Raw genomic sequence first — 20,355 nt, forward strand, 5'->3', positions numbered from 1 at the left:
CCACTTCCCCTAATCACATTGTCGTGTGATTTTATACAGTTTCCAAAAGTATATATTTCAACAGCAATTGCTTAAGATCACTGTTTCCTTCCCCTCCAACTTCTCCTCTTCTCCACTTCCCCTAATGTAAAGTAGTGGTGGAAAAACTGTGGCCCTGTGTTGGATCTGGCTACAAGGAAGTTGAACTAGAGATCTATACTGGTTCCCTAAGGCTACTGCAATAAATCATCACAAATCTGGTGGCTTAAAACAATAGAAGTGTATCCTCTTACAGTTTTGGAGGCCAGAAGTCCAAAATCAAGGTGGCAGCGGGACTCTTTCAGGAGGCTCTGGGAGAGAATTCATTCCTTGCCTCTTCTAGCATCTGGTGGCTGCCAGCCTTCCTTGGTGTTCTTTGGCTTCTGACTGCATCATTCCAATCTCTGTCGCTGTCTTCACATCACCTTCTCCTCTGTGTGTGTAATCTCCGTCTCCCTGTCTCTTATAAGGACACTTGTGATGATCTTTAGGGTTCACCTGGATAATCCAGGATAATTTCCTTATCTCAAGATCCTAAATCATATTCCCCGAATCCTTTTTGCTTATAAAGTAATATCTGCGTGTTCCAGGGATTAAGACATGACATCTTTGGGTTGCCATTATTCAACATTTTAGTCATGTTTAGTGGGATATATCTATGCAGATTTGCAACCCCATTTCCTTGTACAGTTAAGCTGTTGCTAAGCATCCTGATAAAATAATCCTACTTCCCAAGGGGCTGACTAACCTCATACTGTAACACGAAGGACAGGGCCATATTGTGATATGAAACTGTCCTGTGGTGCCTGGAACCAAAAGTATGTAGAAGGTAATAGAGGAAAGATAAGTGTAGGGAGACTGAACCTGATCTGTGAAAAATTATTCTCAAAATCACAGCATATCTATGAAAAAAATTGATAGAGATTTTCCTAAAATTGACAACAATCCTAAAAATGTACATGTCACTGTCTATAATAACTTGTGAAATGGAAAGAAACATTTCCTAAACTATTAATAAGAAAAAACCAAATTTCTATCATACATGCTAAAAGAAAGACTGAATTATTTTTCTATTTTCTATATAGAAAAGGATTCTGTGAAAGCTCAAAGAACATGTAGCCAAAAATGTAGGAAAACTGTATTATAGAGGTGTGTCAGGCAGCTAATTCATAAAAAATATTTAATTTTTAAAGATTTTTGGGATATTTGCCAGGTTTTAAAAATTTTATAATTTGTTGTGTTTTCTCCTTCTAAATGAAAATTAACTTTTGTAATCAATCTTGTATTCATCTTCTAAAGTGACTCTCAGAATCGTGTAAACTTTAGGCCTAATAAAACTTAGAGGATTCCCTAACTGGGAGACCCTCCTCAGACTATTTTATGGTTCAGGCTCTTTCTGGAGCGAGTGAAGGAGACAGCTTCTTATATGCATAAAGGGAAATCGTCCCAGGAGTCAGAGCTCCTCAACATTACCAAGAAGTCACCCTTGTTCCCAGCTTGGCAAAGCTGGCAACACAGAATAGTTGCTCTCCAGCTTCTTGTTCAGGGTGTCAGCCTGAACTCAGTGCTTCTCACAAGCTTAAATGAAAAAACAAATACTTCTGGGTGATTGAATAAGTGATGCACAGTGCATCCATCCATTCTTTGCACATGCTAATATCCTTCCCTGGAGCAAGCCAGGCCCTCAGAGATACGTGTGGGTTCCCCTGCCGAATGGCTCTTCCTCGATCATGTTTCTATGGTGGCACCAAGGGAAATATAAGAAACTGCCTGTGAAGCCTGCTTCTGTACTTACTGTGAGGATGCTGTTGAGGAAGTTATCGATTATGTTCCTGTTGATGAGGCCCCAAGGGAAACATTTCCCTCTGGTTCTCCTGAGCATCAAGTTTGATTTTTGTCTTATGGAAGTTGTAAATCACGTGTCTGGTTTTGTCTCTCACATCTCATGTTTCTAGCGGAACTCCGAGGACTTAGAATACACATTTCGGGTACCAGTATTACCCCGGCTCCTTGTTACCTTAACTACTTGAATTTTTTCCTTTACCTTGATTTTCTTATTTGCTTCTTATCTTATTAAATGTATTTATGTAAGCCACCCTAAAACCAGTCTGCAACAAGGTGGGCATAAATAAATCATTTAAAAACCATGTTAAATGATTAAAAAATAATAAAACACCTAAGGCACATTTCCCTTCAAGGCATTATTAATTATGTGATATTTCTGCACAGGTCTTTTGCCAGCAAGTCAGAACCTCATTTAGTGAGAAAGGGTCCAAGTTTCATTAATGAAACCTTAGTCATTCTCATTTGAGAAAAAAAAAGAAACAAAGAAAGAAAAGCAGCCTCATTTTCTTTCCTCTTACTTTTTTTCTTTTTCTCCTTTGCACTATGATTATTGTTCATTTAAGAGGACAAAAGTTCTCTGAGGCCTCCAGTTCTTTCTTATTCAAGTAGGTTTAGTCAAATTACACACGACAAAGATGACAAAGGCCTCCCTAATCTGCAGTGCTTTCTGCTCCTGGGAGAACTGGCCTTGCATCTCCTTTCCCTTGCCTGAGTCAGCATTTGGCTCATCCAAAGCTATGGGGCCCCAGCTTAGACTTAGAAATAATAAGCAAGGAGAGAGAGAACAACAGCCCATATTTTAAATTTGAAAAGGAACCCTGCTCTTTAGAGCAATTGTGTTGTTAATACAGTTCAGAAAAAAAGGGACTAGGGGGATTCAAGGAAATGAAAAAACAGTCTCTCTACAATCCCACTTAATTGTGACACTGAACTCTAGAGTCGGGTAATACCTCTCAGGCTAAAAAGATACCAAGATATCTAGCTAAGTTTATTTTACCTACTCAGGGCTGAATTCCCTTATCTTGTTATTCCCCAAAGAAAAGTTCATCTGGTCATTTGCTGATTAAGTGATATAAGCTGGATAGTCTACATTAATTCTGATAGTCTTCTTTTTTTCATATTTTTTCCAGCTTTGGTTAACCCAGTTTCTAGTTAACTTGTAGTAACAAGTAACTGACCACAAGTTCGTGTGCCCTACGCATGGTGAGGCCAAACAAACTGAAACGTTGGACTTTGGGGTAGAGAAAGGTTGATGGCAGCGCCAAGCAAGGAGAGTGGTTGGCTTGTGCTCAAAAAAACCAAACTCCTTGATGGTTTTCAGGGAGACGTTTTTATAGGCAAAATTTGGGGAGAGGGCTGCAGGGTATGTGACTTCCTTCTGATTGGTTGGTGGTGAGGTAACAGGGCCGTGCTCTAGGGATCTTGTGCTCAGCCTGAAGTTACCATCCTCCACCTGGGTGGGGACCTTAGTTCCTGCAAGAGAACTCAAAGATATTGTTATGCATATTCCTTGAGTAGGACCCTGCTTTAATGGCTTCGCTATAGTTTCTTGATTGCTCCTTTGTTTCTGCATTCCCTTACTTCCCTGATTAGTAACTCTTTGACTCTTCTCTTTGGTATTGAGGAAGGTCTACCGAGGCTGAAGCCTTTATCCTGCAAGTAAGAAATGGGAGATATGGAAAGGCTTTGTATCCTGGAGGGCCCCACAGGATCCTGCTGAGTTTCAAACCTTTTATAAAATTTTTAGATTATTTTTTCTTCACTTCCATTATTGCTAAAATTTCTTGCCCCCTTAACAGGGCCAATTTTTAACTGCATATCTAAATTAAATTCCTTTTAATTTATTTTTGACCTGGTGCCCACCCGATTTCAAGTTCAGGTAATTATGTTTCATCTCAGAATTAATGAATCAATTTTCTATTCTACATTTCCCTATCAACGTTCTTCTGATCTTGACATGGCATTCCTTTATTTACTTCCCCCAGGCATATATTCCATCTTATACACCATCCTCTACCTTATGATTTACTGTCTGCTTCTATGTCCTGTCCACTGGCAATTCACCGGAACACTTCAGATCAATGTTTGCCTTGTGACCCTATGCAAATTACAGTCACATTTTCCTGACAGCCTCTGCTCATTCTGTGTCCATTCATGAAGGCTCCTTGTCTGCCTCTTCCTAAGCTGCCTTAGAGTTCCTCCGAGGTCACATCCTATTTTGAATGATAGGGATGTGAAATTGAGGCCCCAAAACAAATCATCTAAAGTAAACAAGCAACTCTAAACCCAAGCATCCATCAGAGAGGAATCACATTTGTAGAGAATAAAAAAGATTAAGGTTGATTTTGAATGGCTCTCTACTCATGGTGGGGGGGGTGTGCATGTGTCTAGGTGAGTAGGAGAATATTTGCAGCCTGAAGTGAAATAGAGGCAGGACCTCACAGAGGAGAGGCTAACCTGAAACCCCACTGGGAAGACATGTAAATGATGTTACCAGGGACCTATCTACTCCAGCTGCCTGGGAGGTGGGGGCATGATTCCTGTCCCATGGCATACACCAGTTTGGCATCTGGAATGCTGGCTTTCTCTGATAAGAGGAGGATGCTGGAGAGTCTTTTTATTTGACTCTACTTACTTCTTAGTAGGTAACAAGGAAGCCTACACATCTTGCTACCATGCCGTGTCCCAGAGGGGGCCCACCTGCCATCTCCCTGTTGTCTTATATCAACCTTTCTGACCACAGGTGAGCCAAGGGCTCCATGAATGCTCAGTTTCAATGAACTGGCAAGACTATTTGTTTTCCTTAGAGTGCCATTTCTGCTCCATGTTTGACTCATTAAACATGTTTATGTGACAGTTGCTTAAATCAGGATCCTTTCCATTTGGTGGTTCTGTCATGAGGCTTTAGAAGCTATGTTTATTGTGTGTCAATCATGCTGCACATGCATTTTCTTTCTTTACCCCAACTCCCATAATCTCAATTAACAAAAACATCCAAAAAAGAAGTCCAAGAAAAGTATTACACATCATTTGATCAGTAAAGACCATATTATACAATCAAAGGGACATTAAACAAAACAGTAGTAGTGCTTAACGTGTTGAGAACTTATAAGGTGGCAGGCACATGCAAAGGTACAAAACAATTTTCATGTAGTTTGTTGAATCTTAATAGCAACTCTGAAAAGTGGGTATGTAGAAATACAGAAAAGTACAGTTCTTATTCCCCACTCCAGAGGGGGAAAGGCCAGCTGGCTGGTTTCTAGAGGAATTTGTTACCCTTATGAACTTCAGCCTGACTCAGCTTATGGGCCTAAAAACTTGATTATACTGGTTTGGTGAGTGTAGAGCCATCTTTCAGGGATAAATCATAGGACAAAGGGAAATCACCATCAGACAAACCAGATACTCAAACCCACATGCTCAGCATATGTATCAGTCAGGGGCTCAACAGGAGACAGATGGCATGCTGAAATTAGGATAATTGGGGGAGGGTTTAATAAAGGGATTATCTACAAAAGTGTGGGCAGGAGTTGGGAAACCATATAGGATAGTACAGAACTGAAGGCTAGTAAAAATTGCTCTATTTCCACTTCTGTGCCTGAAAGGATGAGGAGAAGGAGTGGTCTCAATGAGAGAGTTTTGGAGAAGGGACCACCTTGACAGGAGCTGCAATCTTCAACTGAGGGACTTAGCCTACCCAAACCAATCTTACAAAGAGAAAGCTGTAGGAATAAATAAATGTTCTGAAATCACTCTTCTCTCCAGTTTCCAGGTAGGGCTTCCCATTGGAGAAGCCCAATAAGAAGCCAAAGGCAAGATTGTTCCTTGAGGCAGTCCATGGAGGTCAGCTTCCTGGAGTAAAGAGTAGGGTAGAGAAGGGTGGAGAGTAAATATTTAGAGACATAGAATATCTTCTCCTTAAGCCAAACCTTGATCAGGGCCACTTCATTAACTTATCATGAATAATAACCGTACCAAGAGATCCTTAGAATTTATGTGGTCAGCCCATTGCCCACTGTAGGCAGACTATGTAAAAGGTCAGATCGTAATTAGAAATATGTTAGTAAGCATGGACCCAGGGTAAGGGAAGCCAGAAGTAATTGATGATGTCAACATAAGATTGCCTGATATATTCATATTACAGAAGGGATGATTTCATTCCTGGGACTGGAATACTGAAAGCTAAAAAGCCCTCTGGTATCTATTTCTGCATAACAAACCACCCCAAAACTTAGTGACTTAAAGCAATAAACAATTATTTTTCATAATTCTTTAGGTTAGCTGAGTGTTTTTTCTGAGCTGGCAACTTCTTTGGGGCTAGATGGTCTAGGATGGCCTCACTGACATATATGGGGCCTCAGCTGGGATGGCTGAGATGGCTGGACAGCTAAGGCCTCTCTACAGGTAGGCTCTCATCATCCAGGAGGTTAGCCCAGGCTTGTTCACATGATGGGGAGAGAGTTCCCAGCAGCAAGGGAAGGCAAGCACCGCTATGTAAGTGCTGTTTGAACCTCTGCTTGTGTAATATTTGCCAATATCCCATTGGCCAAAGCAAGTTACATTGACAAAATCAGATTCAAGGCTGGAGGATTAGATTCTACCTCTTGATGGAAGGAGCTTTCAATCTACCATACCTGTATTTCCATGTTAGAGATGGTCTATCCTGTTGGACAGGAAATACTCAGAATTTGTCAGCTTACACTCTGTCTCCCTTTCCCAACATTTGGACAATTGTGTGTGATGTTCTGCTATGTTTCTATGGCTAACTGCAACCCCTATTCTGACTGCAGTTGCTACCAGATCTTACAGCCATCCTGTCTTTTTAAGGGCTATTGGGCAATGAGTCATAGTATTAATATTTAGCTTAATTTTCAGACAAAATTTTATTTTTCTGGTTTCCAATTTCTTAAGGGGCTCTAAAATTTAGTCCCAAAGCATGGACAATATGTTTATGATTCCCATTTTTCAGATGATAGAACTGAGAACACAGACAGTAGAAGTTAGATTTGAACTCAGGTCTAACAGAATCCATAGCCTGTTCTCTTTCCTTTATACTCAGTTACTTTTCCAAATTTATATGAAAACATTTGTAAACCACAAAGTACTACTGAAATATAAAGGAACATAATCATCATCTTTATTATTATTAGAATTGTCAGTATTATTCAGAGTAGAGTCAGGGTTCATAGTGAGGTAACAGCTCTCTAAAGACAATTTTCTGTTTTTTTTTTTCTTTCTTTCTTTCTTTCTGGCTGCTGCATTGGGTCTTTGTTGCTGTGCACGGGCTTTCTCTAGTTTTGTCGAGCGGGGGCTGCTCTTCGTTGCAGCGTGCAGGCTTCTCATTGCGGTGGCTTTTCTTGTTGCAGAGCACAGGCTCTAGGCATGTGGGCTTCAGTAGTTGCGGTGTGTGGGCTCAGTCGTTGTGGTGTGCGGGCTCTAGGGTGGGCGGGCTTCAGTAGTTGTGGCATGTGGGCTAAGTAGTTGTGGCTCACAGGCTCTAGAGCGCAGGCTCAGTAGTTGTGGCGCGTGGGCTTAGTTGCTCCACGGCATGTGGAATCTTCCCAGACCAGGGATCGAACCTGTGTCCCCTGCATTGTCAGGCGGATTCTTAACCACTGCACCACCAGGGAAGTCCTAAAAGACAATTTTCGTTCTTTTCTTCTCTCTGGAGCCAGAAATTAGCACTTCATAAGACTTACGTAAGAATCAGTCTGTAACAGAAGGTTGAGTTTAATGGTTTTCCATTCTATTAAATAGCCATTTATTCTTTTAAATTAGCTGTCATTTCAATAGGAAAGCCAATTGGTTGAGCAACTGGGCTATAAGGTGTACAAATTAAAACAACTGTGGAGCATGCATGTCTCATGTTCCCATTATACTTTACATCAGGGGCATGGACAAGCTCACAGGTTGATGAAAACTCAGTCTTTGCCCTCAGGAAAAATACTGTCTAATTTAGGGTCATCAACTAATATTTAATTATGACTTAACTGAGTCCCCTATATTCAAATAGATTGCAGGTTTCTTAGTGGCAAGAATTGAGATTTTATGCTTCTTTTGTGTAGCATTTAGCACATAACACACATAATAAGTGCCTGAGAATATTTTAATTAATGAATTGATTGAAGATTGAAAGAAGTTAATGAGCAGAATTTGAGGGGGAATAGTGACTCTTTTTATAAAATACGATTGATAAACATTAATAGTTTGGATCAGTAAAGAATTTGGTTTGGCTGCAATAACAGATACCCAAATAAGAACATCTTATCAAAGATAGGGGGTTTATTTTTATTTCAGATAACATTAAATCCAGAGCTAGGAAAAAAGAGGTATGATGGATTCAGGGATGTCATCAAGGACACCGTCTCCTTGGCTTTTTCTGCTCCATCATCTCAAGCATAAGCATTTACAATATGCATTATCAATTTATCAGCATCTCACAACACATACTTTGGGAAATGTTAATCTAAATGAATCCCTTTATTTTACAGATTCAACAGAATTTTATTCAACAAATATTTATTAAGCAGTTACTAGATGCCCAAAATAGGTTTTGAAGCTATGGAAAAGGACAGATAAGGATATCAAGATCCAAAGGGGTGAAGTGGTTTGAAAGTTGACGCATCAAGTAAATAAACTGAGCCAAGGCTAGAGTCTGAGCTCTCCAACAGCTGTGTTCCCTTCCTTTGACAAACATGACTAAACATCACAAAAAATTATAGAGGGCAGGTATTTTTGTAATAATTCTCCTTCTCCAGATCAGTAAATGTGGCTCAGAGACAGAATAACTTGCCCAAGATCACCCAACTAACAAAATATTGAACAATAACTCTATTATGACCTGTCTGACCCCAGATTCTTTATTCTTCTACTACAGTATGTTTATTGTTTTCCTATTATGACTTTGATATGGCAAAAGATAGAATCAGCTGGCTGCTCTAAGGAGCTCAGGGCTGGAGTTTAGGGTTAGTTCCTTGTCCTAAAGGGACCTGCTGCAGGAACATGAAAACAAGGCTTGGGCATTCAAGATGCCAGTGAGCTGACCATCTCTGATGGGGGTTAGTCTATACATTAGGCTGTACTCTGCCCATCTGCGGTCACTGCAGACACCATATGTGTTAGTGCCAGACTACTTCAACACTCTATTGCCAATAGAGTCTTCAGTGAATGATCCAGACATCATTGTCTCAAGTCTTGAGCAGGGCTGAACTTGTCAGTTGTATAGAGTAGTGGCATCCATGAGTTTTCTGACACTCCTTTTATAATCCTTTCTTTCCTTGCAACATACTCTCTTTACTGTACGTGCTCTTTATATCCCATCCGCCACCAAGTCCTTTCTTACATTTCTTCCTTACATAAGTATTTTGAAGTGTTTCCTTTATCTTTTCCATTGACAGTCTTCAGTGTTGCATTCCTGGATTATTGTCATGGAGAGACTAAATATAAGGCTATTTTCAGCCTCTCCCATTCCACAGCATCTTGCCCTATGCTTCCAGAAAAATCTTATTTACACCTAATGCCGTTTCCATGTTCAAAATGCATACACAATACCTAGCCTGTCATTACTGTCTTTTGCCAAATGTGGCAGACAGTCCTAATGACTTATCCACATCCCTTTCCCCCTTGTGCTTTAATAACAGAGCTCTAGTTTTATTCAGGTCAGCAAGATACCTAGTGAAAAGACTACATTTATAAGTGTTTCTTGAAGATATGGATGACCTATCCATTGCAGTAAGAAGAAAACACTTAATAGACCCCTAGAAAAATCTATTAAAAGATAGTTGACTTAGCTAGGAGAAACTGGAATGTAGACTTGATGGATGTTAGTTTGGGAGGTAGAATTCATGCACTAAAGAGCAGAAAAACAGAAGGCACTTGCCTCTGAAAACTTCATGGACCTGCCATGACAGCTCTGGACAGGCTACTTCTAGAATTATTTTCATGTGAGGGAAATAAGTCTAAGCCAAATATACGCAGTTACCGATTAACATTAATAATCCATTGCAGTGAATGAGACATACTACATTAAAAAGCTAAATGGGAGTTTATTTCCCATTATTTTAAATGAGAAAAAAATGGGTTAAATATCAGTGTCAACCAAAACCAGCTCACCAATTTCTTAAAACATAATTAAACACAGTCAAATGCCAACATGTAAGTAACAATAAATTGTGTTGAGATGTAAAATGCTCAAACTATCACTTCCTGACATGCAAACAATCAATGTAGTTGTCAGTGTAGTTGGGCTTTCACTTCCAGCCAAAATGGAGTAACAGGTACCAGATTTATCTACCCAACAGAAACAACAAAAACATTGGATAAGCATATGAGACAACAGTTTTTAAGATACTGGACATTATGTAAAAAAAGACAGTGCTTTCTGAGGAATGAGAAAGAAATGAGATAAGCCCAATGAATTGGCCCAGTTTACTGATTTGAAAGAATTTCCAGGCTGAAGTGCACAGAGGGGGAACTAAGGCAGAGCCAAAAGGATTCCCTGAGTTGAGAAAATGTGCATGAGAGTCTAGAAAGAAGAATATGGCTAGAGTTTGCAAGACAGGGTATCAAAGAGGAGTTAACTGCACAAAGAGAAAACTTCGGTAATTTGCAGGGGATCACACTTGAGTATTCAGCAGAGTATTGATCAGTGCATGCAAGTGTGAAAAATCCTGAGGCTGAGGGAAAAAACACTCCAAAGGATTATAAGTAATAGTGCATAGTGCTCACACTGAGTTGGGAATAATCCCACTAGCTATACTGGAAAACTTCATGATGCGTGAAGGATCAGGCAGGGGACACAGAAGGGTCTTATCTCAGTAGTGGGGAATAATTAATACTAGACAGCACTGTTCCAGTCCTACCTAATGAATTTTAAAAGCAAAACTCAGAATATCTGGCATTTAATAAAAAATTACCGAGCATGCGTAAAAACAGGAATACATGACCTATACAGGCATATCTTGGAGATGGTGTGGGTTCAGTTCAAGACCACCACAATAAAGCAAATATCATAATAAAATGAGTCACATGAATTTTTCAGTTTCCCAGTGCATGTAAAAGTTATGTTTATACTATTCTGTAGTGTATTAAGTATACAACAGAATTATGTCTAAAAAAAGAAAAACCCAATGTACATATTTAATTTAAAAATACTTTATTTCCTAAAAAACGCTAACCATCATCTGAGCCCTCAGTGAGTTGTAATCTTTTTGCTGGTGGAGGGTTTGAAATATGGCAAGAATTACCAAAATGTGAGAGAAACATGAAGTGAGCAAATACTGTTGGAAAAATAGTGCCAATAGACTTGCTTGAAGTAGGGTTACCACAGACCTCTAATCTGTAAAAAACGCAATATCTGTGAAGCACAATAAAACAAAGTGCAATAAAACAACATATGTCTGTAATGACAAAAATAATCACACAATTAAAACTGACGCAGAACTAGTAAAGTGGTTAGAATAAGTAAACAATGACATTAAAACAGTTATTATAATTATATTCCATATGTTCAAAAAGTTAAATAGAGATATGGACGATATAATAGATGACCCAAATCAAAATTCTAGAAATGAAAATGGTAATGTCAGAGATGCAAAATACACTGGATAGAATTGACGGCAGATTAGTCATTGCAGAAGAAACAATTAGCAAATTTGAAGACATAAAAAGAAACTAGAAAATAAAACACAGAGAGAAAAAAATAACTTTAAAAAAAAATGAAAAGAGCATCCATGAGTCGTGGAACAACAGCAAGTGTACTAATACACATGTAATCAGAGTTCGGGAAAGAGAGGTGAGGAATAAACTTTTAAGAAATAATGGCCCACAAATTTCCAAATATTATGAAAAACATATACCCAGAGATTCAAGAAACTCAACATACCTGAAGTACAAGAAAGATGAAAGCAACTACTCTAAAGCACATTATAATAAATTTGTACAGAATTAGTGATAAAGAGAAAATCTAAAAAACAGTGAGAGAAAAAAATTATATGTTATATACAGAGGAGCAAAGATAAAAATAACATCAGATTTCTCGTAGGAAACAATCAAGTGAGAAGACAATGAAGCAACAGGTTTAAAGTACTAGAAGGGGAAAAAAAGTCGATCTAGAATTTTATACCAAGTGAAAATATCTTTCAAAAATGAAGGCAAAGTAAAAATCTTTCAAAGATACAAAGGCTGTGAGAATTTATCACCAGCACACATGCTCTTTAAGAAATGTTAAAGGAAGTCATTCTGGAAGAAGGAAAATGATACCAGATGGTAAAACAAATCTATATAAAGGAATGAAGAGACCTGGAAATGGTAACTATGTGGATAAATTTCTATTTTTCTTATCATATAATGATTTTTAAATCAAAATTGACTGTTTAAAATAATAACAATGTACTTTGGTGTTTATAACTTATGTAGAAATAAAATGTATGACAACTCAGAAGTTGGGAGGAGTGAAATGGAGGTATACTATTATTAAGTTCTTATACTATATGTGAAGTGGTATAATATCATTTGAAGGTAAATTGTGATAAGTTACATATGTATACTATAAATTCTAAAGCAACCACTAAAATAAAAAAACAAGGAGTTAAACCAACTTCGGAGAGAAAGTGGAATCATAAAAAATATCTATTCAGGGCTTCCCTGGTGGCACAGTGGTTGAGAATCTGCCTGCTAATGCAGGGGACACGGGTTCGAGCCCTGGTCTGGGAAGATCCCACATGCCGCGGAGCAACTAGGCCCGTGAGCCACAACTACTGAGCCTGCGCGTCTGGAGCCTGTGCTCCGCAACAAGAGAAGCCACGATAGTTAGAGGCCCATGCACCGTGATGAAGAGTGGCCCCCGCTTGCTGCAACTAGAGAAAGCCCTAGCACAGAAACGAAGACCCAACATAGCAATCAATCAATCAATCAATCAGTCAATCTTTAAAAAAAAAAAAATCTATTCAAAAGAAGGCAGAACAAAAGAACACAGAACAGATGGAACAAATAGAAATCAAATAGCAAGAAGATAATTTAAACCTAACTGTATCAATAATCATATTAAGTGTAAATGGTCTCAATATCCCAATTAAAAGACAGAGGTATAAAATTTGATAAAAAGGTAATATTCAATTATATGCTGCCTACAAGAAAGCACTTCAAATGTAAATACACAAACAGTTTTACAGAAAAAGGATGGGAAAAAAAAGATATGTCATGCTAATACTAGTTAGAAAAAAGCTTTAATGGTAATATTAATATCAGACAGTGGATTTTAAAACAAAGAATATTACCATGGATAAAAAAAATTTCACAATGATAAAGGTCACTTTATCAAGAGCACATCAAAATCTAAAATATTTAACACCTACTAACATAGTTTAAAAATACTTGAATCAAAACTGATAGAATGTCAAGAAGAACATAGTAAATCCACAAAGATAGTCAAAGATTTCAATATTCCTCTCTCAATACTCGATAGAACAAGTAGACATAAAATTGCTAAGGATAGAGGAAAACCTAACAATATCAACGAACTTGACCAAATTGACATTTATATAGAACATGTGACCCAAACACAACAATTTTTGTCAAGGGCACATGGAACATTTACCAAGTTGAGCATACGATGGGCTGTAAAGCAATTGCCTCAATAAATTTAAAGTGTTCAGTCCTACAAAGTATGTTCTCTGACTCTAGTGGAATTAAAATAGAAATAAATTAATAATAAGAAGATCTCTGGAAAATCCTCAAATATTTGGAGACTAAATAGTCCACTTCTAAAAAACTCACAGGTCAAAACAGAAAGAAAAAGAGGAATGAAAAAGTATTTTGAACCAAATAAATATTAAAATACAACTTTTTGTTGGGTGCCACTAAACAATATTTAGAGGAAATTTATAGCACTAAACACCTATATTATAGAAGGGAAAAGGTTTCAAATCAATGACCTCAGCTTCAACCTTAAGAAACAAGAAAAATAAGAGAATTACCAAAAATAAGAATTTTTAAAAATGAAGTTTAGAGCAGAAATCAATGGACCTGAAAAGATAAAAACAATGAAAAAAATCATGAAAACTTAAGTTGGTTCTTGGAGAAAATCAATAAAATTAATAAAACTGTTGCCAGACTGATCAGGAACAAGAGAGAGAAAGAAAGAAGAGAGAGAACACAAATTACCAACATCAGGAATGAAAAAGATGATATCACTACAGATTCTATAGATATTAAAAAGGATAAAAATGGTATGGTATATTAAGAACTACTTTATGCCAATCAATTTGATAACAGATAAAACGAACAAGTTCTTTGAAAGCTACAAACTACCAAAGCTCTCTCAAGAAGAAATAGATAATATAAATAGTCACATATCTGTTTTTAAAATTAAATATGTTGTTAAAAACTTTCTCACAGGCAGAGTCAAGATGGGGGACTAGGAGGACATGGAATTCACATCTCCGCACAACTAGGGCACCTACCAGGCACTGCTGGGGGACCATGGACCCCCTAAGGGGGCGGGAGGAACCCCCAGCGGCTGGGTAGGATGTGGGGCGTGGAGGGGAGTGAGGGGGGAGGAGAAGTGGAGGTGGGATGGGACTGGTGCCCCTGAGGGGCAGCTGGGGGAGGGGAAGGGATCCCATGCCCGAAGGGGGAAACTGGGGGACCATTGGGAGAGCAGAGGATCAAAAGGGAGTGTGGCCAGGTTCCCCCTGCCCACTTGGGCCCCCGGGAGCCTGCTGAGATCCTGGGCCTGATCCTCTGCCCATCGAGGCCCCCTCCAGCCACGTGGGTCCTGAGGGAGTGGGAGGGAGGGAAGGGGGAGCAAAAGTAAAGGCAGGACCTCCAGGTCTGGAACCCCTGAGGAGTGGCTGGGGGAGGCAGGGAGGGGAGGAGTTCCTACACCCAGCAGGACCCACCCACGGTTAGGGGTCCAGCGGGGACGGTGGAGACCCTGGGGGAGACGGGGTGGGAGGAGAGTGGAGGAACGGAAGGGAACGCAGCCAGCACTTTCCCTGTCCACTTAGGCACTGGGGAGCCTGTTGGGCTCCCAGGCCTAATCCTCTGCCCCTGGATCCTCCCTCCTTCTGCGCAGAACACAAGCCCCACCCCTACACCCCCACACAGGGCCCCACCTCTACACTCGGAGACCCCCTCTGAGAACCCCTCCAACCGCGCTGGGCCTAAACCCCACACACACATCCTCACCCAGGGCCTTACCTCCAAACTCTGGAACTCAACACTCTGGAGGCCTTCCTTTGGATGCGCTGCCTCTCTCCTACCGCAGGCAGGTCCTAAGCAGAGGGCCCACCCCACACTTGAAGTTGAACGTCACCCCATCTAAACCCCGCCCCCAAGGCCTTTTCCAGTTGCATGGGTCCTGAGTCTAGGCCCTGCCCCATGCTCAAATGTCACCCCCCACCTGCCTAGGTCCTGCCCTACCTTAAACCCCGCCCCTGCCTAAGTTCCACTCCCATCTAAACTCCACCCCCCACAGCCAAGGCTTTTTTTTTTTTTCTTTTTTCCTCTTTAGATTAGGGTTCTGTTTTACCTTATTGATTCATTTATATTTTTATTTTTTCTAATAAATCTTTTATTTTTCTAATTTTATTTTATTCTTTATACTTTGTTATTGTTCTGCTCCTTTTGGTTTGTTCCCCTTTTTTTGTTTTTTTTTTTTCTTTTTTCTGTTGTGGTTTTATTTTACCTTGTTGCAGTTGTTTCAATTATATTTTTATTTTTCCTAATGTATATTTTACCTTTCTAATTTTATTTTGTTTTTAATCCTTTGTTATTGTATTGTTCCTTTTTTTCTTTTTTCTTTATTTTTATTTTTTATTTTTTGCCATGCCACACAGCTTGCAGGATCTTGGTTCCCAGGCCAGAGGTCGGGCCTGAGCTCCTGTGGTGGGAGCTCCGAGTCCAAACCACTGGACTAGCAGAGAACCTCAGACCCCAGGGAATATCAATCAGAGTGAGACCTTCCGGAGGTCCTCATCTCAGCACCAAGACCCAGCTCTCTCCAACTGTCTGCAAACTCCAGTGCTGTATGCCTCAGGCCAAACAACCAGTAAGACAGGAAAACAGCCCTACCCATAAAAAAAAAAAAAGAAACGACAAAAAAATATGTTACAGATGAAGGAGCAAGGTAAAAACCTACAAGACCAAATAAATGAAGACAAAATAGGCAACCTACCTGAAAAAGAATTCAGAGTAATGATATTAAAGATGATCCAAAATCTCGGAAACAGAATGGAGAAAATACAAGAAACATTCAACAAGGATCTAGAAGAACTAAAGAGCAAACAAACAGTGATGAACAACACAATAACTGAAATTAAAAATAGAAGGAATCAATAGCAGAATAACTGAGGCAGAAGAATGGATAAGTAAACTGGATGATAAAATGGTGGAAATAACTGCCAGGGAGCAGAATAAAGAAAAAAAAATGAAAGGAATTGAGGACAGTCTCAGAGAACTCTGGGACAACATTAAATGCACCAACATTCAAATTATATGCAACAGATTGCTAGATATTTGGCACTAGGCCCCCAAGAAACTCTCTCTATAAAATGCACTCAAGGACACTGAGTGCACTGTCCACTGGGGACAGTGTGTAGATAACAAGGACAAGATTTATCCATTGGTTCCTGTTTCCCATTGGTCAAACATTAACTCCACAGGATATTAACTTGCCTACACTGATGGTTTATGCAGGCCAGGGTGAGAGTGCAGGGCAGAGTACCAAGGAAAGAGGCTTTAGGTGCAGGTAGGAGGTGAGGCACTCTTTGGTTGGGACTGGAGGAAGAAAGAGCCTTCATAGAGCTGCCTGTCACCACAACAGCGCAAAACAAAACAAAACAGATGAAGCCAAGAGGATCTGAAACGGACATCAGAAATGTTTGACACATCTATGTTCCATGATTATTAAGAACTGGGGTGAGTCTACAATAGTTTTTTTGTTCTATGTCTTAGATGGGTATGTCATCACCAGTGAATCCTACTTGACACATAGAACCTATCACTTTGTTTCACATGAGTTTGCTCTTTTAATCAGTCTTGTGGCACTCATCCCTGATATACACTAAATTTACTTCGAGTGCTTTTATAAACCACTGCTGTCTGGGCTTCATCTCCTACCAATTAAAACAGAATACCTGGGATGGGCGTGGGTATCAGTATTTTCTACAGTTTCCAGGTGATTCTAATATGTCAACAAGGTAGAGAACCCTTGAGTCACTTCGGTCTCCTAGCTGTCCCCTGTATGTTCCATGCTTGTTACCAATTCCAACATAGTACTGGTATTAGTATTCATGCCTTCATGATTAGTATTCATGCCTTCACTATGTAATGGAATGATCTCTTCATCTCTAAATACTCTCCATTATTCAGAGTATATTTTAAGTTCTACCTCACCTACATATCTTTCCCTAACCATTTTATCCTTCATGACCTTTTCCTTATTTGACTCTGTATTAGCAAAGCATCCTCCACACCTCTTAGCAGTCTATAATGAAACCCTTTTAAAATTTCTTTCCACACTTAATTGCTTTTCTCTTTCCTTCCATCCTTGAGTTCCTAGGTATTAATTTACACATGTTCTTAACATGAAGAGATTCTTTCCCTGAAAATTCTGTTTGTTCTGTTTATCTTTAAAAGGGCCAGTGTGGAAAACAGATTGTAAGATGACTCCAATAATCTCCACCTCCTTATGTTCGTGTCCTTGTGTAATCCTCTCCTTTGGAATGTTTGTGAAACACGTGACTTGCTTCTTTTATATATATATATATTTTTTTTAATTTAATTTTTATTTTTATTTATTTATTTATTTATTTAGGCTGCATTGGGTCTTTGTTGTTATGCGTGCGCTTTCTTTAGTTGGGGCAAGTGGGGGCTACTCTTCGTTGTGGTGCGCGGGCTTCTCATTGTGGTGGCTTCTCTTGTTGTGGAGCACGGGCTCTAGGCGTGCGGGCTTTCAGTAATTGCAGCATGCAGGCTCAGTAGTTGTGGCTCACGGGCTCCAGAGCACAGGCTCAGTAGTTGTGGCGCATGGGCTTAGTTGCTCTGCAGCATGTGGGATCTTCCCGGACCAGGGCTCAAACCCGTGTCCCCTGCGTTGGCAGGCATATTCTCAACCACTGCACTACCAGGGAAGTCCCTATGTGACTTGCTTCTAACCAATAAAATATGGCAAAGGTGATGGATGTCACCCCCATGATTATGTTACAGTATGTAAGACTCCATCTTGCTAGCTTGCTCTCTTTCTCTCTCTTCTCCCACACCACCCCCCTTCATTGCTGGCTTTGAAGAATGAATCCTACAGCCACAAGGAAATGAATTTTTCTAATAACCTGAGGGAGCTAGGAAGTAAATCATTCCCCACTCAAGCCTCTGAGTCCTGGTTGATATTTTGATTCCAGCTTTGCGAGACCCTAAACAGAGGACCACATTAAGCAATACTCTAATTTCTGATTTATAGAAATGGAGATAACAAATGCGTGTTGTTTTAAGGTGCTAATTTCACTGTAATTTGTTATGCAGTGATGGAAAATGAATACATAGTTTGGTACAGGAACTGGAATACTGCTGTAACAAATACCTAAAAATGTGGGAGTAGCTTTGGAACTTAGCAGTAGGTAGACGCTGGAAGAATTTGGAGGAACAGTATAGAGAAAGCCTAAATTGCCTTGAGCAGACAGTAGAAACCTGGAGTTGGACGATGCTGCTGCTGAGGGCTCAAAAGAAATGAGGGATATGTTACTGGACACTGAAGGAAGGAGAATCCTTGCTATGTAGAGGCAGGGGGCTCAGAAAAATTATCGCCTGCTGTTAAGTGGAAAGCGGGACTTGTAAGTGATCAACTTGGTCATCTAGCTAAGGTGGTTTACAAGTGGAGTGTTGAAAGTGTTGTCTGATTTCTTCCTGTTGTTTATAGTAAAATGCGAGAGGAGAAAATAAATTGAGGGAAGAACAAAAATAAATGAGGACTTCATAATTTTGAAAATCCAGTCTTTTCAGATAGTAAAAGATGCTAAAATTAAGACAGTTCAGTCTAGAGAAAAAGTTGAACGGTATAACCCTACAACCTTTTGCTAAAACGTCAGAAAGTTCAAAAAGTCAGAGTGTTCAGTCCACAAAGGACCTTTTCAAGAGATTAGGAGTGTGTCTCATCGATCCTCTCAATCAAACCTTTTGGGAAGCTTCTAAGCTCTCTCAGCAAAAGTTCCAGCTAGAGAAGGGATTATTTTGAATAAAATCTGTGAGTGTGTTTTGTCTAATGAAGTAAAGCCCACTGAAATCTACAGGACCCCCAAAGTTTCTGAGAAAACTATTTTATAATAAACACTGCCAGCTTGAACTGAAGGGGACCAAAAGAGTACAAAGTGAAGGGAGGCCCTTGAATACTCAAAATTATACCGACAGGAAGCAGGCTGATAAAAGTAATCAGCTGCAGACACATGCTACCTTCATGAAAATGGAAGGATGATTAACACAGAACCAAAAGTCCAGAGGGTGGAGCTGAGAGCCATGAAGAATGATTCCCAGACTCTGAAGTCAAATCAAGTAACCCTCATTATTTGCCTGGCTAGATTTCAGAACTGCTGTGGATCATTGACACCTTTTTACTTTCCATTTCCCCCCCCCTTTTGATCTGGAATGTCTATAGCTGTAATGCTGTGCTCATCTCATTGTATGTTGGATGTGTTGGGAGCACATCGTGGGTCTCTAGTTTTACATGTCCACAGATGGAAAGCAATTATGGCCCAGGAGCTGTACTTAAGAGATTAGAGCCAGTAGCTTCCTTCACCTTTGGACTTGATTTAGATTACAGTGTGGGATGTTGGACTTTGAGCTGATGCTATAATGGGATGAGATTTTTGGGAACCTTTGAACATGGATAAATGTATTTTCCATGTGAGAGAGACATGGATCATCATTGGGGGGCCAGAGGGCAGACTACGGAAGACTTGAAGGTGGCTCCTATGATCCCCACCTCCTTATGTTCATATCCTTTGATAATCTCCCACCCTCCTCTTGAGTGTAGGTGAAACCTGTGACTTACTTCTAACCAATAGAATTTGGCAAGGTGATGGATTGTCACTCTCGTGGTTGTGTTATGTTATATAAGACTCCATTTAGCTTGCAGTCTCTTGCTCCATTGCTGGCTTTGAAGAAGCAAGTTTTCATGAATCCTATGACCACGAGGCAATGAATTCTGCCAACAACTGGAAGGAACTTGGAAGCAGATCCTTCTCCATTCAAGCCTCTGATGGGAACCCCATCCTGGCTGACACCTTGATGGCAACTTTGTGAGACAATAAGCAGAGGACCCAGTTAAGTCGTGCCTGGACTTGTGACCCACAGAAACTGTGAGATAATGAATGTGTGTTGTTTTAAGCTACTAAGTTTGTGGTCATTTGTTATGCAGAAAAAGAAAACTAATACAGTCAGATTTTCCATTGCTGTATTTTAGTCACCATTCCTATTCAGGTAAACCACAGGGAAATTATG

At 39.7% G+C, this 20,355-nt stretch overlaps 1 long non-coding RNA gene across 1 annotated transcript; it reads right to left on the reverse strand.

The window, feature by feature from the left end:
* Nucleotides 1-1,026: 1,026 nt before the first annotated feature.
* Nucleotides 1,027-18,249, reverse strand: LOC309620199. Its single transcript, XR_014239447.1, has 2 exons — nucleotides 15,064-18,249; nucleotides 1,027-7,574 (listed from the first exon to the last, which is right to left on the reverse strand). It is a non-coding gene; the product is annotated as an uncharacterized lncRNA (long non-coding RNA).
* Nucleotides 18,250-20,355: the final 2,106 nt, after the last annotated feature.

This window comes from Balaenoptera borealis, assembly GCF_965194805.1.
Source record: "Balaenoptera borealis genome assembly, chromosome: X".
Lineage (NCBI taxonomy): Eukaryota > Metazoa > Chordata > Mammalia > Artiodactyla > Balaenopteridae > Balaenoptera > Balaenoptera borealis.